This window comes from Marmota marmota, unplaced genomic scaffold (assembly GCF_001458135.2).
Source record: "Marmota marmota marmota unplaced genomic scaffold, marMar, whole genome shotgun sequence".
Classification (NCBI taxonomy): domain Eukaryota; kingdom Metazoa; phylum Chordata; class Mammalia; order Rodentia; family Sciuridae; genus Marmota; species Marmota marmota.
Genome location: NW_026000082.1, coordinates 31,071,759 through 31,098,165, shown reverse-complemented (window position 1 = coordinate 31,098,165; position 26,407 = coordinate 31,071,759). Strand labels below are relative to the sequence as shown.

Genomic DNA, 26,407 nt, shown 5'->3' with positions numbered 1-26,407 from the left:
GGAGAGGGAGAGGGAGAGGGAGAGGGAGAGGGAGGGGGAGAAAGCCATATGTATTATGTTCACTTGGATACATTATGGAAAATTCCTAGGAAAGTACCTAACACTACCATTGGTTGGGAGCACTAGAGAGGATGGGGGGATAATTACAAGTTTCTATTTTCACTTTACGCTTTTTCTCTTTTAAACATTTATCATGAGATTTCATCCTTTTTTAAAAGTCTCTTCTTAAGGAAATCTTGCCTGACTTCATAGTGATCAGGTCCAGATGGCATCTTGTGTTATGCTCAAATTCAGGACCCCCAAAGACCACCAGAGACCCAAGATCGACGTAAGCAGCAAAGAGGTGTTTATTGCTAGCTAGCTCGGGTCCTCCGCGCGCACACACAGCAACTGGTGACGCTGAGAGGCCCCGAGCCCAGGGTTTGCAGCAGTTTTATGCATTCTTTGGAGAGGGCAGGGACTTCACATACATCATAGCAAATCATCACACACCGAGGGAAAATCAAATAACAACTCTAAAACATGATTAGCACATTCACTGGCGGGAACAAGTTGGGTAGGGGTGATTGGTCAGTACAAAAGGGGTATTCATTTGAACTGATTGGTTTAAGCCAAGAGGGGTGTACGTGCTGAACTACATGGTTTCCCAACTTGTTATCAACCACCATAAAATACTGGGAGGGTCATCTGGCATCCCAGGTATTTCCCTGTCTCATGCTGATTGGTGGCTGCTAGGGGGCTGCTATGGATCCCCACCTAGCCTGACTGAGTCAGGGACACCTGGTACATCAGATCTCTCCTGTTATTTGTAGGTAAACAACTTAGCAGGGTGGGAATGTGCCTAGGAGTGCTCTGTGGGTTTTTCCAAGGACAAAGGCATGTCCCTTCCTTGGACAGGCTTTGCTCTGAGATAGAGGCTGATTTTTCTTTTCTTTTTTTTTTTTAATAGGAAGCTCTTTTTTTTTTTTTTTTAATATTTATTTATTTTAGTTCTCGGCGGACACAACATCTTTGTTTGTATGTGGTGCTGAGGATCGAACCCGGGCCGCACACATGCCAGGCGAGCTCACTACTGCTTGAGCCACATCCCCAGCCCCAGAGGCTGATTTTTCACTTGCTCTCCTCCTCTGTGACATTCAGCACCTTTGGATTGTTTGTTGTTGTTGTTCTTGTTTCTTGTTTTGTTTTGAGGTACTGGGACTGAACCCTAGGGTGCTCTACCACTGAGCTACATTCCCAGCCCTTTTTATATTTTGAGATAAGGGCTTGCTAAATTACCTATGCTGGACTTGAACTTGTGATCCTACTGCCTCAGCCTCCTGAGGTGCTGGGACCACAGGTGTGTGCCACCTGCCCAGCCATTCAGCACTTTTGTAATGACCTACACACTAACTTCTCTGACCCTCCACTTCTGCACCTGACCTGCTCCCCACTAAGTTCCAAGACCACAGGTACCAGGAACTCCTAGAAAAGAATTTGGTGTATTGACTGAGTCTAAACGAATTCTTTAGCTTCCAAGGAATTTTCTCTTTCTTGGCTTAGAATCTTCCAGGAAAAGGAGAGAACAGCTCAGCCCCACCTATGTGTGCTGCCCAGGCCTGGGTCATAGTGTTCCTGCTCATTCTCTGCCCAAGGCAGGGTGAGATACCCTCTTTCTCATTCAGGAGAGAAGCAAAAAGCAGTCACTCTGCCCTCTTTGCAGCCTCAGCCCTGAGGGACACTAACAACCTGGGAGCGTTGTGAGCAGGTGGCAAGCCAATTACTGGGACGGACCAGGACACCCTGACTGACCTTGGCAAAAGCAGGGACTGCTTCCCTTCCATCTTTCTTTTCTTTCTAGCAGTTGAGGGAGGAGGAAAATGAAGGCTTAATTGCTTTCACCTTGAGAAATATCTGCTGCTGACCATGTTCGGAAAGAATCACTCAGTTATACAGCAGGGGACTTGAAATTATATCAGCTCAGGATGGCTGACATTTTCCCTGAGGCTCTCTGACTAACCACGACCCTTGGGAAGAGAGGCACTTGGCCTCACACCCCTCCTCACTCTGCCCTACCAATCACACAGTGTCAGCTGAGCCTGCTCTCTTATTTCTGCCCAGAACCCCACTGGGAACTCTGCAGGCCTGCCTCCTCCCCACCCAGGCTGCTGTCACTAAGATCGTGCCTTCACTAGGTCTTGCCCAGGCCACAACTAAGGCTGCTGGGAAAGAACTAGAGCTTTGTTTCACAGGCCCCCCACCGTCAGGTGGACGCCTCTATCCACTCAGCCAGCTTCTCCCTGCAGAGTTCAGAGGAGAAAAGTGGTGCCAGCCATGGGAACTACCAGGGAGAGACAGTGGCCAGCCACATGTGCCTGATTCTGCCTGGACGCTTCTGACAATTAAGGCAGTCGATGAACTCTCATGCTTTCTCCATCCCTGATGAAAGGCAAGTTCAAAAGCCATGCTGTCCCCAACCCCTGGAGTGAAGCCAGGACTGTGATAAAGAGGAAGCACTGTAGCTCAATAGAGCAATCTTGAGTGATACTGATGCTACACCAGAAGCACAGCACTGGAGCCACTGAAAACCAACCAGGAAGCTTATAACACTGGTTTTATACAATTAATGACTTATAATGCTTCCAAGCACTCACTGTTCACCTACTAGAACCCAAGTAGAAATTTCCTTTAAGAAATTCTGGTGAGCCGCACGCCTGAAATCCCAGTGGCTCAGGAGGCTGAGACAGGAGAACTGCGAGTTCAAAGCCAGCCTCAGCAAAAGAGAGGCGCTAAGCAACTCAGTGAGACCCTGTCTCTAAATAAAATACAAAATAGGGCTGGGGGTGTGGCTCAGTGGTGCAGTACCTCTGAGTTCAATAGAAATGGATAGCTTCATACTTAACCCACTTCAACCACTTTCTGACTATGTGATTTTGGCCATGTCAGTTAACCTCTCTGAGCTTCAATTTTCTCCATCTGTAAAATGGGATTAATAACAATAGCCTACAATCCCAGCAGCTCAGGAGACTGAGGTAGGAAGATGAAGAGTTCAAAGCCAGTCTCAGCAACTTGGCGATGCCCTAAGCAACTTAATGAGAACCTGTCTCAAAATTTTAAAAAATAAAAAGGGGGCTGTGCCGCAGTCTGGCTGGGCACAAAATCACGAGCCACCACACAGCTTGTAGATTCAAACAGCAACTCTTTATTCCCGAACTCACACCAGCCGTCTACAATCACGTTCTGGGGAAATCCACGTTCTCTGCCCAAATCCACGTTCTCTCCCAAATTCACCTTCACTGGGCTTCTGTCTCCCAAAATATACTGTCTGAATCCCGTGAGAACTCAAGGGGAACTTAGGCAGCAGGATATGCCCTATTCCCAGCAGGAATAATCTTAAACCTTAAACCTGGAACCTAAACTGGGAACGCCCTAAACCCGATTATGTTAAACCAGGAACACCCTAATCCGCCCTGGTCCTTGAGCAAGGTCAACTACATTCAATGTCACTGCAAAATGTCAGGAACATGGGGTACGCTGGCAAGGAAATTGTCATACCTACTTGGCTAATGGCTCCCAGCAGGGCTGGGATGTGGCTCAAGCGGTAGCGCGCTTGCCTGGCATGCATGCGGCCCGGGTTCGATCCTCAGCACCACATACAAAGATGTTGTGTCCGCCGATAACTAAAAAATAAATATTAAAAAAAATTCTCTCTCTCTCCCTCTCTCTTAAAAAAAAATAAAAATAAATAAAAAAATAAAAAATAAAAAGGACTGGGGATGTGGCTCGGTGATTAAGTATCCCTGGGTTTCAATCCCTGGTACCAAAATAATAACAACTTTGAAGGGTTGTCATAAGAATTACATTAACATACATAAACTACTTAACACAGTATGGTGCCCAGGAAGTGCACATTAGATGGTGGCTGCTCCTACAGCATAGACACTGTAGGGAGGTGGAATGTGGTGGGGCCTTTAGAGCCACACAGGCGTGGCTTGAAATCCTGGCTCCCTCACTTCTCATTTATGTGGCCTTGGGAGAGGTAATTAATTTCTTTGAGCCTCAGACTCTTTGTAAAAAGATATGAATGACACCTGCTTTGTCAACAGGATAGTCTAGTTGTCACTGGGTCCAAGCAGGGAAAAGGTGCTCAGGAAATATTAGCTGCCATGAGCACAGAATCATCACCCTCTTTTCATCATCCTTCACCTTTTTGTTTGGTAGTTTTTACTGAGAGATGAAGGTCTGCTCAAAGTGATTTACTTTAGAGAGAATATTGATTTTCTCAAAGCCACTGGTCTCTTGCCTGTCCTGATTCTTCATGCCATCTCTAATATTTGACCCTGGTGGTAACTTCTGACATTTTTGCAACCTCCCTCACACTTTGGTTTTCTTGACTCTTTATTCCCTGGATATTTGCCTTCCTATCTCTCCTCCCTTCTTCCAAGGCTCTTCATCCTCCCTGGTTTATTCTGCTGTCATCCCACCCCCACATTCTACCTGCTCTCCCCCAGAGAAAGGCCTCATGATCACCAAAACCAAAACCAAAACCAAAAAACTAGGTCTGTACTTCCTCATGATCTCAATGACATTAAATCCCAGATTCTTGTCTTTATTCTTTTCTCTCTTTCCGAATCCAAGCAATTGCCAAGTATCTCTGGTTTTTTCCTTCAAACCATTTCACATCCACCTCCACCTTTTCCTTCTTGCCACTAGAGACCAATATCAACTCAGATCTGATTTTTGTTTTGTTTGCTTATTTTGGCAATACTTGGGATTGAATTTAGAGGCACTACCACTGAGCTTTGTCCCCAACCCTTTCTACTTTTTTAAAATTTTGAGATGGGATCTCACTAAGTTACTCAGGCTGGCCTTGAGTTTAAGATCCTCCTGCCTCAGCCTTCCAAATTGCTGGGATTATAGACATATGCTAATGCACGGGCCTGATTTAGTTTAAATGGATGATTCCAATCTATCCTAAATATTGCAGGCTTTCTAAAAAGATCATGTTAAGTATACCAGGTATTCTCCTGCTTCCACCCTTTCATCTCCACTCAAAAAAAAAAAAAAAAATATATATATATATATATATATACACACACACACAAATAGATAAATATTTGGTACTGGGGATTGAACCCCAGTACTGGGCACTTTACCACTGAGACACATTCCAGCATTTTTGTTTTTTCTGTACTTTATTTAGAGACAGGGTCTCAATAAGTTGCTTAGGGCTTCACTAAGTTGCTGAGGTTGGCTTTGAACTTGCATTTCTCCTGCCTCAGCCTTCTGAGCTGCTGGGATATCAGGTGTGCACCACCATGCCCTGCCTTTTTCTTCCTGTAGCAGATTCAGGGCTTCATGATGTTTCATATCTGATTGTTCATATTTGACTTTCCATCAGGCCCCACCCAGATTCTTTATTCCACACATAGCTTATCCACGTCCATCTCCTCTCTTCTCAGAGACTTGGGAGGATTAAATGATAACGTATGCAAAGAGCATTGCACCATGCCTGGCACATGGTCCACATCAAGAAAAAGTGGAGATTAGTTCCTGACAGCAGCTTGCTGGCTAAACATTATGTCTGCAGCCCTCATCTGCATAGCCCAAGTGATTTGCATGGGCTATGCATTTTACTATAGGTATATCTGCTTCTGAATTGGCTCTCTTTTCCCAACTTTCCATTTTTATAAATGGCACCACTGTTCCAAGGCTCCCAGGCTCAAACCTTGGCAATTACTCAACTTTTTCTGTTCTTTCATGGGCCAAACCCCTTGGCACTTAACCATGGCTGTCTGTGTTCTCAGAATGTCTTAACTCCCCATTGGGACTGTAAATGCTTTGAGAACACGAACTTTGACTTACGCTGCCTTGGTATCTGTTACACTGGCATAGAGTAGGGACTTGATACATATTTATTTTCTGAAAAGGACCTATCAACAAATTAATTTCCAGTATCAAGTGTGAACGAGGTACAGCAATCTGAGATCATGTTGTATCCTCTTCCCTTTCTCTACTTCATGAAGTGCTCCTCTCCTAGGTTGTTTTGTTTTGTTTTCTGTGTGTGTGTGGTACTGGGGTTGAACTCTGGCCTCATGCATGCTAGGCAAGTGCTCTACCACTGAGCTTCATCCCTAGGGAGAGAGAGAGAGAATTTTTTCAATATTTATTTTTTAGTATTTGGCGGACACAACATCTTCGTCTGTATGTGGTGCTGAGGATCGAACCCTGGCCACACGCATGCCAGGCGCTACCGCTTGAGCCACATCCCCAGCCCCTATACTCATTCTTTAATCCTCCTGAGTTCTGTGTAAGCATTATTTCCTTTCTTTTATACTGCATATCTAGTTGCATAGCAATTTAAAAAAAAAAATTAAATTAAAAATTGAAGCCAGATGCAGTGGTGCATGCTTGTAATCTCAGCAGCCTGGGAGGCTTTGGCAGGAGGATCACAAGTTCAAAGCTAGCCTCAGCAACTAAGCATGGCCCTAAGCAACTTATTGAGATCCTGTCTCTAAATAAAATATAAAAAGGGCTGGGAATGTGGCTCAGTGTTTAGGCCTCCTTGGGTTCAATCCCCAGTAGAAAAAAAAAATAATGTAGAAATATATAAAGTGATAATGGACTTTTTTCTCTTATTTTCACTTCTCAAAGGTAACAACTGGGAACACTTTGGTGAGTTTCTCTCCAGATCTTTCTCTGTTATATTGAGAATTAATATCTTACACTAAGACAGTATATGAAAATAGTATTTTTAAAATAATTGTTTCTCTTAGATTTTACATGCCCCCAAATGGTCATTTTGGGTGGGGTGCTAAATTAAATCCATAATATGAAATAAATGAGTCAACTTCAAATCTGTACCATACTACTTTAGATAATGCTATCAGAGGGTCCTTAGCACCCTGTGCAGTTTATGTACATACACATCTCCTAGCTAACTTGTACACTAGATAGCAACTGACTTTAATTTTTATATTCTCAATACCTGTTTGTATATATGTTGAGTAAAGAGTTTATTTAACTTTCATCTCCTATCTTTCTTAATGTTTTTTAATTCATTAACTTATTTTTAATAAACTCAAGATTTATTCTGAGAATTTTGCAACATACCTTTAAATGGTTGATCTATCAGATAGGGTCTCGGCAGGAAACTGAACTAAATTCAGATAATTCCAGAAACTTTTATAAAGGGAATATTTAGGAGGTGCAGGCAGGGCAAGTGAGCCATAGTGGTGCTTGCCTTTAATCTCAGTGCTTAAGGCAGAAGGATTGAAAGTTCAATGTCAGCCTGAGCAACTTAGTGAGAACCTGTCTCAAAAATAAAAAAAGTTCTGAGGTTGTAGCTCAGTAGTAAATCCCCCCCACAAAAAAAATTAATTTGACTTAAAAAAGGCTGGAATGGGTCTGGGGATGTGGCTCAAGCAGTAGCGCGCTCGCCTGGCATGTGCAGGGCGCTGGGTTTGATCCTCAGCACTACAGAAAAGTAAAATAAAGATGTTGTGTCCACCGAAAACTAAAAAATAAATATTAAAAAAATTATCTCTCTCTCTCTCTCTTTAAAAAAAAAAAAAGGCTGGGGATGTAGCTCAGTGATAGAGCACTAGCCTAGCACATATGAGACCCTGGGTCCACTCCCCAGTACTAAAAAAAAAAGAAAGAGAAAAGTCTCAAATAGAGCTCAGAACAGGTATGGGGGACCTCAAATTCTCTCTTCTCCTGCATGCCAAGCTTCTGTCTTCCATTGGCTGAACCCAGGTGAGAGCCTAGGTGATGCATTCCATGGAGGTTAATTTTCTGGGGTGCAGGTAAACAAAATCAGGAATGGATGTGGGTGGGCAGCACAGGGGAAGCATAAAGAACATCAGTTACCAACTCTATCATCGCCAAGAGATCTCAGTGCAATTATCCCTCCATCTGGAATCTAAATTGTAAAACTAGCCACCATAGGTGTTTTTCACATCAGCTAGTATGGAAATTGAGAAGAAAAAGAAACCATCAGTGAATATCAGATATCCACAGAGCTATAGGTGGTCATAAGGCTAAGCTGGTATTTATAACTGCCTTTTCCCACTGTCAAGACAATCCATGTTTCTCTTACTCTCTGCCAACATGTTGGCTAGAAGGGATTCTTTCCCTTCATTTCCACAGGATTCAAGCCTTAATGGGTAGTTGGTCCTGTCTTTATTGCGTTATTGCTTTGCTATAGTTTTACACCAACAGTTATTAAGAGGTTCCCTGGTGAATCCATTAGAAACAACAGTTGCACCTGTTGGTAGTAACAACCTAACTTCCACGTAATGATCAGGATCAATCACCCTGGCCAATATTGTAAACTCCTTTTCTGCCATTGACTCAACAGCAAAACCAATTCAATGTCTGTTTCCTGGAGGAAGCATTCCTCCCTTGGGAAATAGGACCTCCAATCCTACTGAACCTACGAAAGTTGCAGACACAAAAAGTAGAAATCTACCGGGTGCAGTAATCCTAGCAGCTTGTTGGGAGGCTGAGACAGGAGGATTGTGAGTTCAAAGTTAGCCTCAGCAAAAGAGAGGCACTAAGCAATTCAGTGAGACCCTGTCTAAATAAAATACAAAATAGGGCTAGGAATGTGGCTCAGTGGTCACGTGCTCCCAAGTTCAATCCCTGGCATCCCCACCACCCCCACAAAGAAAAGCAGAAATCTTCTGAGTTGTTAAGTATGAACATGAGAAGGGTTACTCCCACTTCTACCGTGGAACTCTGTGTTCTGGCTATGGAAAAGAGGGTATATTTGTGACTTGTTTAAGTCATATAGTCATTAACACATCCTTTGACGTTATCCTAATTTGGTGAGTTGTTCTTTGCTAGATGGCATTCCCAGGAATCAGTCAGCTGTGGTTTCTTAAAGCTATTTCTATGCCATCCATAGTTTGTCATAAGGTGAGACATCAGAGTTGGAAATTTTTGCTAGTGACTCTACCATCTCTCCATATTAGTTTTGAAAGGATATTTTGGTTATTTGAGGGCACCTTGCATTTTCATCACCAAAACCAAGAAGATAATAATCACTCTCTTTCTGTAGTTTTTCTTTTAGGTTGCACAGGCAGACCCACCTGGGATGCTTGGTTTTTGCCATGCTATTTGGTGCCCAATTATTATTCATATTGCTGCTCTATTTGCCTCTCCCCATACAGTGGACAATGTGCCCACTATACTATTTCAACAGTTTCCACAGAGATGTGCCGCAGTCCGGCTGGGCAAAATAACCGGGAGGTGACAAGCAACTTGAAGGTTGAAGCGGGAACTGCTTTATTACGGAACAGCGGTGTATATATACCTAACTGATTACACACAGCTTGACTCAATTAGCATCATCCAGATACAGCAATCAGCCAATAAGGAATCCCCATCATCTTAATAGCTGGGTGGTGTTGCCTCCCAAACCACTCCGCCTGGCAAACTGCCAGGCGCCATCTTGACTTGATTTGTGGTCCCCAACAGAGATGCCTTAAATTTGCTAGTAAGAAAAAATGCTGATGACCTTGCAACCATTCATAAGGTGTATATGCTCATGACATATCAACAGTGTCACGTGGGTCCTGTATTGAACATCAAGAAGAAAAGATAGTGGCCCCTAATGCTTCCCATTTCATATTTTGATTTGATATCTGTGGAACCATTTGGGATTAAACAGAGTCTGGACTTTATATTCAAATTTGTTGAAGAAGCATCCTTATAATAATAATTTTCAGATTATTTAAAGAAGTATCTATTTCTTAGAACAAATCTGCAATTATTTGTGGCCTAAGAGCTTGGACTTTGAAATCAGGAAACCTTGAGTTCCAAACCTTAACTTACCATTTATGTGACTTAGGTACATGAGCTTTGAGCCTCACTCTTTCTCTCTGTAAAGTAGTTATTATTATACACCTTTTTCTCCTAGACTTAAAGGCTAACATAGAGCATGCTATTACTAAGTCCTTTATAGGGATGGGAACTTAACTCCCTGGTAAAATACTTACCTAATGTGGCAGTGTGTGGCAAGAGGCCCTTGATTCCCAGCACACACCACACACACACACACACACACACACACACAAATAAAAAATATAAATACCCACATGCAGTGACTCACACCTGTAATCCCACTCTCAGGAGGTAAGTCAAAAGGATCACAAATTCAAGGCCAGCCTTAGCAACTTATTGAGACTGTCTCAAAATAAGAAATAAAAATGACTGGAGGTGTAGCTTGGTAGTAAAGCATCCCTGGGGTCAATCCTCAATACCAAAAATATTGGTTAAAATATTAATAATTGTGATTTGTAGTAGTTATTACATATTAGGCATTTTAGGCTCTAAGATGAATGAAAGATTTCAGAAGTCTCTCTGCTCATAATAGAAAAATTTAGCAAAAGGAACATACTCCAACATAAATTTTCTTTAGATTGGTTTTTGTTTTATTTTGTTTTTATTTTTAGAATAATCTTCCTTTAGGCCCAGCATGGTGGTACACACCTGGAATTCCAGAAACTTAGGAGGCTGAGGCAGGAGGATCACACGTTTGAGGCTAACCTCAGCAATTTAGGAAGTCCCTAAGCAACTTAGTGAGACCCTGTCTTGAAATCAAAATAAAAAGAACTGAGGAGGTAGCTCAGTGGCAGAAGTGCCTCTGGGTTCGATTTCTAGTACAAAAAAAAAAAAAATTCTTTCCAATCCTTCCTTCCCAAATAAAGACTTGATAAACTTTAAGCAAGCTCTGGGGATGTAGCTCAGTGGTAGAGTATGCATAAGGCCCTGAGTTCAATCCCCAACACAAGACAGAACACGCAAGTAAGCTCAATTGGTTTAATCTGAGCATTATCTTAGCAACTTAATAATACCTTTAGAACAAATCAGTTCATTTAAGTGAACTTAATGGTACAAAGAAATTCAGTTTTTATTGATTGTAAGAATATTTTGTAAGCTGTTGAAACCATTTTACAATCACTAAATTCTATATAATTATGCCCAAACTTACAGAACTAAGGGCCAAAATTCACAAATGTACATAATTTTAGGAGTTTATGGCTAAATCTATTTATTTAGCAGTACTGAGGATTGAACCCTGGTGCATTAAGCCACCAAGCTACATTTCCCAGCCCTTTTTAAAAATATTTTATTTAGAGATGGGGTCTTACTGAGTTACTTAGCACCTCATTTTTTTTGCTGAGGATGTCCCCAGCCCTTTTATTATTTTGAGATAGGGTCTCACTATGTTGCCCAGGCTGGCCTTGAACTTGCCAAGGTTGGCCTTGAACTTGCAATCTTCCTAACTCAGTTGATTCCTGAGTAACTGGGATTTACAGGTGTGCACCATACCCTGTTAAATCTTTGTCTTTAAGCCCCCCCAAATTACTACTACTATATAATAGTGCTTTAAAAATTGGGGTTCTTGAGTCAGACAACCTGGGTTCAAATCCCTGGTAACCTTAAGAAAGTTACTTAATCTCCTTGTACTTTGATTTTTCTCAACTGTAAAATCAGAGCAACAGTACTAGCCTCACATGTTTCTTGTGAGAATTCAATGAACCAAACAGATGTAGATGTTAACTATCATTGTTTATTATTTCTGTAACTCCACATTCCTAGTAACAAGTACATTGTGGAGAGAAGTAGGGACAGCCTGTCCAACAAAAATAGAATCTCAGCAGCGGAGCAACATACCAGTGGACCATAGCAGAGTTTGTGGCAAAACATATGTGATTTCAATGGAGACCCTTCCAGAAATCCTGCCTTCACCAAGAACTGAAGCTGATGGGTGAATATGCACTCCAAAACAAATGTAAGATCTGGAGGGCCAAATTTGCTCTGATGGAGATCCACAAGGCTGCCCAGGAGCTGTTGGTGATGGGCCAGGAACCTCGGCATCTGTTTGAAGGCAATGCCCTATTGCAACAGATCCTTGTAAGTTGCTGAACAAGGGTCATGTGAAGCTGGATTACATTTGGAGCCTGAAGATGGGGATTTCTTGGAGACCGCAGACCCAGGTGTTGAGCCTGGGATTGGCCAAGTCCATTCACCATGCCCACATGTGGATCTCCCAGAGCCTTATCAGCATCAGCAGGTAAATGGTGAACCTGCACCCTCCTTGTCCTGCACATCTGGAGGCACATCATCCTCTCCCTCCACCTTCTGGACCAGGGTGGCAGTCCAATCTGCCTGACAAGGAAGGACATCAAGAAGGGTTAGGAAGCTGGGGGTGTTGGGTGTGTGGGAGGCTCCCCCTTCTCGGAGAACATCATGGAATCCCTTACCCTTCCCCCTCCTCTCCAAATCCCTTCCCCTTCCCCAAGAGTGCCAAATTCAAAGGTTTCCTCAACCAATCCCCACAGGACACAGTGTCCGCTTGCTGTTCCTGAGTCACCCTGCCAATCAGCACCCTCCACGTCCCCTATGCGACCCTTCTTAAGCCCAAGCTTGTAAGCACACACTCTTCTCTCTTCTCTCTTCTTTCTCTCTCTGCCCTCCTCCTCTCCTCTCTCTGCTCTCTGCCTCTTCTTCGGGCAGCACCCCAATAAAATCTCTTGGTTGAATCTCCGTCTTGGGTGAGTCACTCACCTTTCAGGATGCAGTGGTATACGCCTTTAATCCCAGCAGCTTGGGAGGCTGAGGCGGGAGTTCAAAGCCAGCCTTAGCAAAGGCAAGGCACTAAGCAACTCAGTGAGACCCTGTCTCTAAATAAAATACAAAATAGGGCTGGGGATGTGGCTTAGTAGCCTAGTGTCCCTGAGTTCAATCCCTGGTACACCCTCCCCCCAAAAAAAGAAGGGTTGGGGGAGGGGCAGGATCCATAGGTGAGGAAGAGGATTAAGCCCACCCCTCACTTTCTGGACTGGTGGATCATCTAGTTTTCTAGTCAGATAATAAAACAGGACTAACAGTCTGGAAAAAAAGAAGTATCTCAGAATCACAAGTATCCCAGTGATGATCTCCTCTCAGGAAAACGTCTTATTGCACAGGTAGTGAACTTCACATCTTCCCAGTGAGTCTGCTTTTCGGGGCATAGAATCAACAGACTCATCTCATCCTTTAGATAAATGGAATTTTCTGAAAGTCCATTTAAAAAGCTTAAAGTAGCTCCAGTCTCTTTCCCACTCTTTACTTTTCACTGTGGCCCCATGGATGAGAGGATCTCAGGAGTCTGAGGTGGTTTCCCTCCCTGATAGACTTTTCTGCCATTCAAAGTACACTAACAGCTTCATTTCTGCCCCCACTGTGCACCTGTTCATCAAGTTAGGGGAGAATAGAGGTGTTCGATCAACATGCTTGGCTTTTTTCCACAGTGAGTCAGGCTCAAAGTTGCAGCTCAACAGATGATTATTAAGACTGACAGAGGAGTCTATGAAGAGAGAGTTGAGATTGGGCAGCTCTGAACCATGTCATTCCAACGCTGGAAAAACCTTAGATGCCTTTCCTACACAAACTCAAGTGGCTTATAAAATAAAATAAACTGGTCTATTTTTTAATAGGATAGATGCCTCTAAGGAGATGTGCTGAACTACTTGTGGGTTCTCAAAATTGTCAGGTTCTCACTTCTTTCCCAGCCCTGTCTCTCTCTTTTACATGTGTGTGTGTGTGTTTAGTTGTACACAGTACCTTTATTTTATTTTTTTAATGTGGTGCTGAGGATCGAACCCAGTGCCTCACGCATGCTAGGCAAGCGCTCTGCCACTGAGCCACAACCCCAGTCGCCCAAGGCCTCTCTTGATGCCTCTAGATGCCTTCCTTCAGCACTTCACTTCCTAGCTCCTGAGGTCCTTCCTGGTCAGCTTGAATGATGCCTCCTCCAGGAAGCATTCTTTACCCTCAAGACTGGATCAGGAGACTCTCTTGTACTCCCACATTACCTTGTCCTTACCCTATGTGAGCCTTACCACACTGATCTGTGATTGCCAGTTTACTCATCTATGTCCTTCACTGTCCTTGGCAACCTGAAGATAGTAACCCATATCTTATACACAATTACATCTCTAGCATCTAGCACACTTCCTGACACACAGTAGATGCTCAATAAATATTCTGAATATTTATTATAATATGTAAGGATTCTGGCTGTGGAAATGTACAAGGCAGTGTTCCTCTGGTGAGCAAACTCCCCGGGGGGGTTGGTGGTAACAGGCACCCTGTTTCCCAAAGTTGGAATATTCTGCAGTTTCTCCCAGGAACTAGTAAGATGACTAACTAATACATGCTCAATGCCTAGCTGCTATGGTAATGTCCTTCATGAGAAGTCTCTGTGCTAGAGTCTTATCAGCCTCGACCTTAATCTCAGACACTCAGCTTTTGGGAATAAAGAAACTCTCTTCTTAGACAACACAATTATGTCTCTGCACCCTAACCTGCCCGCATAACAGTAACTTTATACAATGAACAATATGTACTAATGATGCCAATGAACTAATGTAACCTGTGGATATAAATAAAGCTGGCAGCTCGGATGAGCAGCCCCTTTTCCTTTGCCCCTGCACCTTGCTTCTGTCTCCTTTTACTTTCCTTGCAGTAATAGCCTCGTAATTGCTCTTCATGCTTCTGTCCTCCAGTTTTTTTCTTTTTCTTTTTCTTTTGGACTGGGGATTAAATAAAGGGGTATTTTTATCATTGAGCTACACCCAGACTTTATTTATTTATTTTTGAGATAGGGTTTTGTTATTTTGAGGGTTTTACTAAGTTACTGAGGGTCTCGCTAAGTTGACAAGGCTGGCCAAGAACTTGTGATCCTCCTGCCTCAGCCACCAGAATTGCTGGAATTACAGACATGCACCCCTTCCACCAATTTTGACACGACAGCCAGAAAAATATCCTTAGTTGGCCATACATGATTCTGATGCTCCCTATCTGCTCACTTCTATCATTACCCGCTCTTCCTTGTGCTTACCATATTCCCTAGCCATATGTTCTTCAATTTCTAGAATTCACTCAACCAGTTCCTGCCTCAGGGCCCCTGCACATGATCTTCCATTAGTACTTTTTGTATTTTACTTAGAGACAGGGTCTCAATGAGTTGTTTAGCTCCTTGTTTTTGCCGATGCTGGCTTTGAACTCATGATCTTCCTGTCTCAGCCTCCTGAACCGCTGGGATTATAGGCATGCGCCACCACACCCAGTTTATTTTTTAGTGGAAGGTGGACACATTACCTTTATTTTATTTATTTATATGTGGTGCTGAGGATTGAATCCAGTACCTCACACGGGCTAGGTGAGTGCTGTACCACTGAACCACAACCCCAGCTGGCTTATTTTTTATTTTGAGACAGGGTCTTGCTAAAGTGCTTAGGGTCTGGATAATTTTGTTGAGGCTGGCTTTGAACAGCCTCCCAAATTGCTGGGATTACAGGCGAGCACTACCACATCGGGCTATTAGGGAGGTTTTTGTGGTTGTTATTTTTTTGTGTGTGTTATTTTTTTGTGTTACTAGGGGAATGAATCTAGAGATGCTTTACCACTGAGGTATGTCTCCAATCCTTTTTATTTTGTATTCTGAGACAGTCTCAGTAAGTTGCCCAGGCTGACCTCAAACTTGTGATCTTCCTGCTTCAGCCTCCTGAATAGCTGAGCTTACAATTGTGAGCCATCATGTCTGGCATAGAGAAGACATAAATAAAATACTTTTTGAAATGAATGCATGAAGAAAACAAGTGCTGTCTTGAAGTAGTCGCCATGGGTGGATGTGTCTGTCCATCCTTGTTCTGATGATGTCGTCATTGCCCACAAGCATTTTGGAAACTCATCTTTTCAAATTGACTTCCAGATCACTTTAAAAGTTACATAAGAAAGCTGGGCACAGGGGTACATGCGTGTAATTCCAATAACTAAGGAGACTGAAGCAGGAAGACCACAAGTTTGAGGCCAACCTCAGAAACTTAGTGAGACCCCATGTCAAAATAAAAATAAAAAGGACTAGGGATGTAGTTCAGTGGTAAAGTGCCCCTGGGTTCAATCCCCAGTATAAAAAAAAAAAAAAAGTTACATAAGAAAGTCAGATTCACTACTCTATAATCACACCTAAATTTTTACTCTAAATCATTCCAACTTGATTTCTACCTTATGTATTAAGCTTGGTTCTGAATGATCTGTTTGTCCAAATCAAATCCACTCTTAAGAATAAAAGAGTGCTGAGCTAGGGATGCAGCTCAGTTGGTAGAGTGCTTGCCTCACATGCACAAAGCCCTGGGTTCAATCCCCAGCACCACCAGAAAAAAAAAAAAAAAAAGAATAAATGAGTGTCACCTAAATAATAGTCTAAGAGTGAACTGGACTTTAGCCTACAAAGGGAATTTTTTCTTGGGGGGGGGTACTTCGGTTTGAACTCAGGGGCACTCAATCTCTGAGCCACATCCCCAGTCCTATTTTGTATTTTATTTAGAGTCAGGGGGTCACTGAGTTGCTTAGTAACTCGCTTTTGCTGAAGCTGGCTTTGAATTCGGGATACTCCTGCCTCAGCCTCCCAAGCCACTGGGATTTTAAGCATACGCCACAGCATCCAGCTTCCAAAGGAGATTTGAAAAGAGAAATTAAAAAGCTTCTCATTCCAACGTGTAAATTTGGGTGTGCTGTGTTGATTTTAAAATATTACCTTATTTTACACTGAAACTTTAGACTGGGACCACAGTATTTTTATTTTTGTTCAGTTATTTTTGAAATATTTTCATTTTAGAGAATTTAATTTCTAGGGAAAAAAATGCAATGATATTTAGGTTAAAAGGCAACTTGGGGTCTAAATAATTTCCCTTCTGCTCTTCTGCAAAAATTACTCTAGCATAATTATTCGCTATTTTTTCAAACATTTCACATGTTCTCACCAGTTTGTTCCCCTTTTCCTGGTCTTTCCTGTGACAGAATCAACCTTCTATCCTTTAACCCAAACCCTAGTAAAATTGTATTCTTCCTTCCAGGCCTAGCTCAAACATTCCAGAACTTCCACCCCAGATGTGAACCTCCTTTACAGTTAATTCTGTCCTGCTCTGGTCTCCCAGACCTCCTAGGTGTCAGCTCTGTGAGGGCAGGGGCCATGTCTGTCTTCTTCATGACATTATCTCCAGTACCTAGCACAGTGTCTGGAACATGGTAGATACTCAAAATAGATTTGTTGAATGAATGAATGCTTCCCTGTTCTCTTATCTTGCCTGCCTATACTATTTAGTTAAATATTTTCTCCCCCACAAGACTCTCCATTTCAGGCTGGGGATGTGGCTCAAGTGGTAGCGCGCTCGCCTGGCATGCGTGCAACCCGGGTTCGATCCTCAGCACCACATACAAAAACAAAGATGTTGTGTCTGCCGAAAACTAAAACATAAATATTAAAAAAAATTCTTAAAAAAAAAAAAGACTCTCCATTTCCTCTAATATCATCTTACATCTCTCTGAGGAATTAGGAGGGCGGTTGGGCCTGAGCCCAGAAGGTAGCAATTATCTTGTTTTTTTTTCTTTTTAATTTTAATATTTATTTATTTTTTTAGTTTTCAGCAGACACAACATCTTTGTTTATATGTGGTGCTGTGGATCGAACCCGGGCCACACGCATGCCAGGCAAGCGCACCACCGCTTGAGCCACATCCCCAGCCCAGCATTTATCTTGTTAAAATTCTACTCTTTGCTCTCAGATCAGCCAGCATCATAGTAGATTTCCTGTTTTTCTTTTATTTTGTCTTGGAGCCCAACAAAGCTTCTGATGGCAGAAGAGGGGCTGAGGATTCTGAAAATTATCCCCCACCCTGATCCCTTGCCCAACAGACTGGACCCAGAATGATTGAGTCCAGTGTAGTGTCCCTTGGATCTAGGTGTCTCTAACTTGAACATGAACTTCTTTCTCTGCCTGGCTCTAGCTTCCATTGCCCCCCACTATCCCATTCCAATCTCTTCTCTGATTGCCCCACTAGAATGTTCCCTGTAGGACAGGGCCTCTAACTAAAATGCCTAACAGTGAGGCTGAGCATGGATGCCAGGGAAGTTTGAAGCAGCACCATCTAAAGGCAGAAGAAAACAAGCCCAGTGTTCCTACATCTGATGCTTCAAGAAAAACAGGAGGGGAGTGAGCGGGTGAAACTGTATCTCAGTGATAAAACACTTGGTGGGGGGGGGTGGAGGAGAGAAGAAAACTGGAAATCCAGATTTGGGGGGCAGGTACCAGGGATTGAACTCAGGGGCACTCGACCACTGAGTCACATTCCCAGCCCTATTTTGTATTTTATTTAGAGACAGGGTCTCACTGAGTTGCTTAAGGCCTTGCTAAGCTACTGAGGCTGGCTTTGAACTTGTGATCCTCCTGCCTCAGCCTCCTGAGCCGCTGGAATTATATGTGTGCGTCACCGTGACAGGCGGAAATCCAGAATTTTAAAAATTTGCAATCTCCCAATGTTTAAGTACCAGCAACTAATTTGATTTTTTAAAAATTAGGTAGGCCAATTAAAATATATAAGCATATCAATTATGGCCTGTTTCCTTGTCTACTCTAAGTCCCTGGCTATATTATCTTCCCGCTGGCACCCAATTTCTTTACTTGAGTGTGACAACTCACTACCTTCTGGCTTCATCTCGTGCCATTTTCTATGTATCTCCCTCCCCAATCTAGGTTATCTCACATAACTTGCCATTCAAGGGACCCCCACCAAGTTTGTAATGCTTTAATGTCTCTGCATGTGCTGTTTGTATGTATATTCATTGATTCAACAAATGTTTATTGATTAGCCAATCAGCCAATCCAGCCCAGCACTGTGGTGCATGCTCAGAACATAACTTTAAGCAACAGAGGCAAAACTCTTGTCCTCATAGAGCTTACAATCAGGTTGCAGAGATGGAGATTACTCAAATAACCACACAAGTAAATTTAAAATGTGATATACTAGAAAGGAGCCATAAAAACTTATTATCATTATGAGCTAAGCTGGCCTGCCCTGACAACCTGGGTAGACTTTCCTGAAGAAGTGACACATGAGCTGGGCCATGCCTGTAATACTAGCAGTTTGGAAGGCTAAGGCAGGAGGATTGCAAGTTCAAAGCTAGCCTCAGCAACTTAGCAAGATCCTGTCTCTAAATAAAATATAAAAAGTGCTGGAGGGCTGAGATTGTGGCTCAGAGGTAGAGCGCGCGCCTAGCATGCATGAGGCACTGGGTTCGATCCTCAGCACCACATAAAAATAAAAAATATAAAAATAAATATACTGTATCCACCTATAATTAAAATAAATATATATATGTAGAGCGCGCGCCTAGCATGCATGAGGCACTGAGTTCGATCCTCAGCACCACATAAAAATAAAAAATAAAAAAATAAATATACTGTATCCACCTATAATTAAAATAATAAAAAAAAAAAAAAATATATATATATATATATGTGTGTGTGTGTGTAGTGTAGGGCTAGGATATAGCTCAGTTGGTATAGTGCTTGCCTCGCATGCCGATTAAGACCCCTGGGTTCAATCCCAGCACCACACACAAAATAATAAAAATAATAATTATTATTATTAAATAATTAACATAGTATTATTATTTAGTATGATGATAAAACAAAAGAAAGCAATTCTCCCTGGTGAGCATTTCTCTCTTGTGAGTCCTGTCCACCCAAAAATCATAAAAAATTGTGTACCTGGATAAAAAGTTTCCAAGCCACTCCTGTTCCTTTTTTCTAATTAATAGAATTTTTTCTTTGACAAAATTTACATGTTCACTATTTCTGAGTATTCCTTATCAGTTATGTACCATATCTTCACCAAACAGTGTCTGCCTTTCTATTAGAAAACTTAGGGGTTTGTTGTTGTTGTTGTTGTTTTGTTTTGTTTTTTGGTTTGGTTTGATTTTTTTCATACTGGGAATTTAGCCAAGGTACACTTTACCACTGAGCCACATCTCAGCCTTTTTATTTTTTATTTTGACACAGGATCTCACTAAGTTGTTCAGTGCCTCACTAAATTACTGAGGCTGTACTTGAACTTGTGATCCTCCTACCTTAGCCTCCTGAGTACCTGGAATTACAGAAAACTTAAATTTTAAAGGAATCGAATACTTTTCTGTTGTGTGTGTGTGTGTCTGCATATTATGTACATGATTTGCACAAGCTACCTTCAAAGTGAGGTACTTATATATTCTTTAATCATATTTTAGCTATAAAATCCACATATATCTGATGGAAAGCAGATAAAAGATCTATGATACAAAGCATAATAAAAGTATCTTGTATTTGCTCTCAATATGTTTTATAGATACATATATTTTAAACTTAATTTTCTTTTAATAATTACAAAAAAGTTATACATATATTTTATTAGCCAGTTTTTCCCTAGCAACATATTAAAACAATTTTACATATCAAAAAATATTCCTTTTAATATGATTTTAAGATTCATAGTAGTTAGGGTTTTTAAGTAGTTATGCAGTATTCATCTTCTATCTTTAGAGGTAAAAGTAAGGGAAAAAATCCATAATAGTATATACTGAACTTATTATCAACTTTTATACATTAAGGCAACTTTTACAAACGTCTACTATTTCATTTTGCATATTGAGAAAAATTAATGAGTTTTTAGAACTGTTGTAAAATAAGTCAGTCTGTCAACTATTGCTTTCTGTGTGCCCAGAAATAACACAGATAGGCCTAGGTGGTATGGGAGCACAGAGAAGGTACATCTAAGAAGGAAAATCACTTGCTGAGTGATGCTGACTTAAATACTGAAGGACAAGCAGAAAGAGACTGCAGTATAAGCAAAGGAATGCCTAGAAATAGTCAAGAAATATTTTATCAATTGGCCTGATCATAAAAACCATTAGAGATAAAAGTCTCATTACTGGAGAGTCCAACTCATTAAGTTTAGGGCCAGGTCAAGAGTCTTAGAGCATATTAAATAATGTACCCAATAAATTCCTGAATTCAGGAAAGATTACAAATTAGTTCTATTCCCTCCAACTAGAAGCCTGATCATTTTAAAGCACAGTGATAAGGCAGTGGCCATCAGTAAGGTCACTTGCCAAAACCAGTTTGTGGACTAAGTTTTGAAGTTATCCTGAAGAGACTAAATCTGAGTTCACAAACAAGGTTAGCATTTTAGAAAAATCACCCTGTAAAAACTGTGTTGTGAAATGGAAGGAAAGGTGGTTTTGAAGAGGTTAATGTTGAAAGTCTTGAGAAATTNCACAAAAAGAGAAATAAAAAAAAAAAAAAATATATATATATATATATGTGTGTGTGTGTGTATGTAGGGCTAGGGATATAGCTCAGTTGGTAGAGTGCTTGCCTCGCATGCACAAGACCCTGGGTTCAATCCCCAGCACCACACACACACACAAAAAAAAGTGCTGGAGATGTGGCTCCGTGTTCAAATGCCCTTGGGTTCAATCCCTGGTTTAAAAAAAAAAAAAAGGCAGCAGGGTGGTGGGGGGGATGAATTGGAGGGAAGGAAGCAGTGATTAAACCAGCATGGGCTCAGTCTGAGGGAGGCAGGAGTCTGACTTATCTGAGGGACTGAAAAAGGCCAGAGTCGCTGAGTACAAGGACATGAGACGAGGTAAAGAAAACCAGGTGAGGCCAGCCATGTTGGCAGGGTCAGGTCAGATCTGGTAAGGATTCTGATCTTTATCCACTGGGAGATGGGAAATTACTGAACAGGTTAACCAGTGTGTGTGTGTGTATAAGAAAGAACAAGGGAGGACTGGGGCTGTGGCTCAGTGGTAGAGCACTTGCCTAGCATGTGTGAGGCACTGGGTTTAATTCTCAGCACCATATATAAATAAGTAAAATAAGGTCTATCAACAATTAAAAAAAATATATATATATATATATACACATTTAAAGAACAAGGGAGACAGACATAACCAAATTTGCATTTTGAAAACTGTATGCTCATTTCTGGGCTGAAAACAGAGAAAGGGTGCAGTAGTACCAGCAGGGGACCAATTCAGAGGTGCAAAAGTTTAGGTGAGGCAGTTTGGTAACTCAGAGTGGGGCACAGGTAAATGGAAACAGAAATGTGGGTGGAATTTGCAATACTGATGAGGTAAATGACAATAGCATTTAAGAATATGGCAGGAATAGCTGGGCATGGTGGCACAATCCTGCAATCCTATCAACTCAGGAGGCTGAGGCAGGAAGATCACAAGTTCAAAGCCAGCCTCAGCAATTTAGTGAGGCCCTGAGCAACTTAGCAAGACTCTGTCTCAGAAAAATAAATAAATAAAAAGGGCTGGGGATGTGGCTCAGTGGTAATGATGTGTCCCCTGTGTTTAAAACCTGGTATTAAAAAAAAACAAAACAAACAAACAAACAAAAAAAAAAAAAACAAGAATATGGCAGGGTATGGCAGAGAGGCAGTGGAAAGAAATTAAAGCACCCAGATTTCCAAGTGAACAGTGAGTGGAAGTGCCACTCCCCAGATTAGGGGAATTGAGGGGCAGCAGGTCAGTGGTGAAGGCAAGGGCAGTTTAATTATTTTGCAGCCATTTATTCAGTCAACAGATATTTATGGAATGTGTATTCCACTGCAGCCTCTGTCTACACAAAAACAAAGAGTTGTTGCCTACAAGCCCCTCACTTTCTCATTAGCAAGATGGGCACAAAAAAAGATGATTACAATCCAAATTGTTCTGCAGGCCTCAGCAATCTATAGGTTCAAAGCAAGCTACATGAACAATCATCCTGAGTTCCTTTTCTTGCCCCTGCAAAGTCCCCTTCAGGTATTTCTGGGATGCTTTTAATGACTTTTTATGTGGTAGTCAAAATAAGCAGTAGGGCCACAGTTGGGCATATTAGCCCCTGATCTGATCCCTCTGCCACTGCCCATTGCTCCTACCAAAGGTGCCTGCTGTGGGAATGCTCAGGCCAGCATGGGGACATGAATGAGCCAGGCTAGGAGGGAGGCCCTGAAGTTTGGCTGAATTGATGTTCTCTAGGCAAGGTGCAGGAGCAGGCCTGCCAAAGAAAAGCTCCATGACAGAGGAGCTATGTTATCATCCGGGCCTTGGAGAAGTGCCTGCAGTTCGAATCTATTGAGCATACTTTTTATTTTATTTTATTTATTTGGTACTGGTGATTTAAACCAGGGGTGCTTTACCACTGAGCATTTTGAGACAGGGTCTAAGTTGCTCAGGGACTCAAATTTTTAGATTTTCTGGTCTCAGCCTCCTGAGCTGCTGGGACTACAGGTGTGCACCACCATGCCTGGCAGATATGTTGAGTTTTTTAGGGGTCATTGAGACATGCAGATGAGGATGTCAGGGATACAATAGGATTGTCTGGTTTTGGAACTCAGAAATTTGAGCCACCCATTTATATTCCAGAGCTGGGAACTCAAGGAGGAAATACTGGTGCAGAGTTTGCTGGAGTCCCAACATGAAAATGCCCCATTCCACGACTCCATCTGGCAACTTCCCAAACACCCCACTTGCCTTGCCTAAATCATCTGAGTTGGAGGGGCTGTTCCATAACTCCTTCCTGTGCGTTCTGCAGCTTTTCTTTTTCTTTTTGTATTGGGCTTTGAACTTAGAGTCCAGGCGCTTTACCACTGAGCTACATTTCCCAGTCAACTTTTAATTTTGAAATGGGGTCTTACTAAGGTGCTTAAGTCCTTGCTAAATTTCGGAGAAAGGCCTTGAACTCATGATCCTCCTGCCTCAAACTCCCAAAGTCACTGGGATTTCCATTGTGCCTGATTCCTGCAGCTCTTGTTATATTTGTATCACAACACTTGCTCTCATGTGTGTGTGTTGTTCTGGGGACTGAACCTGGGCCTTGTGCATGCTAGGCAAGCACTCTAGCACTGAGCCACATACCTAGTCCAAAGACTTGCTCTTAATCAATGCTGAATTTCCGTCTCCTACTGATGGTGAACAGACAGATGCCAGTGGTGGGAACATAAGGTTAAGGGGATAATTCTATAAAATAGATCTACTTTGCTGTCCCTCATATGCTTTCTTCTCCAAGTACCAATTTACCAGCAGTCTTGCCTGGTTTAGGTGGACAAGATATGTCACATTCCTTAGCAAACTACCTGTTATCTGCAAGAGAAATGCAGGCCTGAAATAATGTTACCCTAAAGGAGAAACTCTTGTGACCCTTTTCATGGACCAGATCCTGGAACTCAGGAAGATAAGGATAATTCCTCCTAATCATACCATCTATGAGGAATTTGTGGTTAAAAATCCAATTAAAACCAGTCACCATGGGTCAAAGTGACCTAGAGTTGTCATGGCAGTGGGGACTTGAAAGTCTGATGTCATCTTGCTGTTGGTCAAAAATCAAGAGGTGGACCTTGGTGGGTCTCTCTTTATTGGGATCCCCAATAAAACTGGAGTGCAGGAGAGATACGCTGTCCCTCTCAGAGGTACACTCTCTCCCTTGAGAGTGGCACCTTTTCCCCTTTTCCATCCCTTCTAGTAAACTCATTCCTGTTACTCTAAGTGACAAGTCTGAAGTCTTTCTGACTTGATCTCAAGAATAGGGGTTTGAAGAGTAGGGTGTCTTCAAGTTGCCTCAGTTTCCCGGAAGGCCCCAGCCCTGTAACACTATCCCCTTATTCCACATATTTGGCATGAAGCAGGCATTCAAAATTGAACACGCCTACAGTCCTAACAATTTGGGAGGCTGAGGCAGGAGGACTGCAATCTTGAGCCTCAGTAACTCAGTGAAATCCTATTTCAAAATAAAAAGAACTAAGGATGTGGCTCAATGGTAAAGCATCCTTGGTTCAATTCCCAGTATGTACCCCCCCCCAACACACACACACAAAGATTAAATACAAGAACTACACACTTGGAAGAGAAACTCTTCTCCTTGGGGCTGGAGCTCTTTCTATAGTGGCTGCGATTCGAGATTCAGAGGGTAGATGAGGCCTGTGAAGGGCTATCACACAGGTCAGGCAGCTGTGGGTGAATGTCAAGTCCTTCCAACCAGTGCATTAGGGACTCAAAAGTGAAAGTCTGCAGGAAGACATGGGATAAATGTGTGTGGTAATAATAACAATGGCCACTATTGCTTATCAAGCACTTACTAATTGCCATCCCCAGTGCTAAGTGGTTTACAGACACTATCTCTTTTAACCCTAATAGCTCTGAGGTAGGTATTATTATTACTTCTATTTTATCAAAGAAGAGGAAGCAGAGCAAAGTTAAGTAATGTGCTCATTCACTCAGCAGGTCAGAAGGGGAGGGTCTAACTCCATCTGATTCTGAATCACTCTGCTCTCAGTGTGGCTGCATCCTACACCATAGTAACTAGATTAAGGGAAGAAATAGGGTAGAAGAAACTCTTTTTGGAACCTCCCCACCTTCAAATCAAAGTCTACCTTAAACTCAGTGAAAAAGATACAGATTAGATTAGGACTTTCAGATCCACAGCCAACATAAAGCACCCCTGAATCTTCACTGGACTCTAACAGCTTAATAGTCATCATCACTTCTGCTTTTAAATTCTATTGTCAAGAGGTTTACACTGCTATTTGTTAATATTCACAATCAGCCTGCAAGGTAAATGTTATTACCCTCCCTTTATGAAGAGGAAACTGAAGAAACTAAAGGTTCAGAGAAGTTGTGGTTTTCCTAATGACACATAGCAAGAACAAGGAGGTATTGCTGGGTTTGAATCTGTCTGCTTCATTCCCTGAAGTCAGTCTTTTCGAACCCTCAGGTGAACCTGGGGTATTATACTGTGGTCAAGGCAAAGTGAACTCCAGCCAGGCGCTGGGATGCATGCTTGTAATCCCAGCAGCTCTGGAGGCTGAGGCAGGAGGATTGCGAGTTTAAAGCCAGCCTCAGCAAATTAGAGAGGCCCTGAGTGACTCTGTCTCTAAATAAAATATAAAAAAAGGGCTGGGATTGGGTCTCAGTGGTTAAGTGCCCCTGGGTTTTATCCCTGGTTTAAAAAAAAAAAAAAAGGGCTGGGGATGTGGCTCAAGCTGTAGTGCGCTTGCCTGGCATGCGTGCGGCCTGGGTTCGATCCTCAGCACCACATACAAACAAAGATGTTGTGTCTGCCGAAAACTAAAAATAAATAAATATTAAAAATTATCTCTCTCTCTCTCTTTAGAAAAAAAAATTGTGGTATATCCATACAATATGATATTATTGAGCAATAAAAAGAAACAAACTATTAATCCATATTAGAACACAAATAAACCTCAAAAATGTTATGCTTGTGTGAAAGAAGTGCAAAAGACTACATATTGCATGATTTCATTTATATGAAATGTGCAGAAAAGGGATCTCTATACAGACAGAAAGTAGATTAGTCTCAGGGGGTGGGATTGGGAACACAAGTTGACTGCAAATGGAGATGAGGAATCTCATAAGAAAAGTTCTAAAGGTGAGTTATTAAGATGGTTGCATAAGTCTAAATCTACTTAAAATTGCTGAATTGGACAGTGGGTTAAGTATGGTATGTCCATTTAAAAAACAGCATCTTATAGGATTAGTATGGGGGTTAAAT

General features: G+C 42.0%; 1 pseudogene; it reads left to right on the top strand.

The window, feature by feature from the left end:
* Window positions 1–11,256: 11,256 nt before the first annotated feature.
* LOC125610399 lies at window positions 11,257–12,191 on the top strand (annotated as a pseudogene).
* The last annotated feature ends 14,216 nt before the right edge of the window (window positions 12,192–26,407 follow it).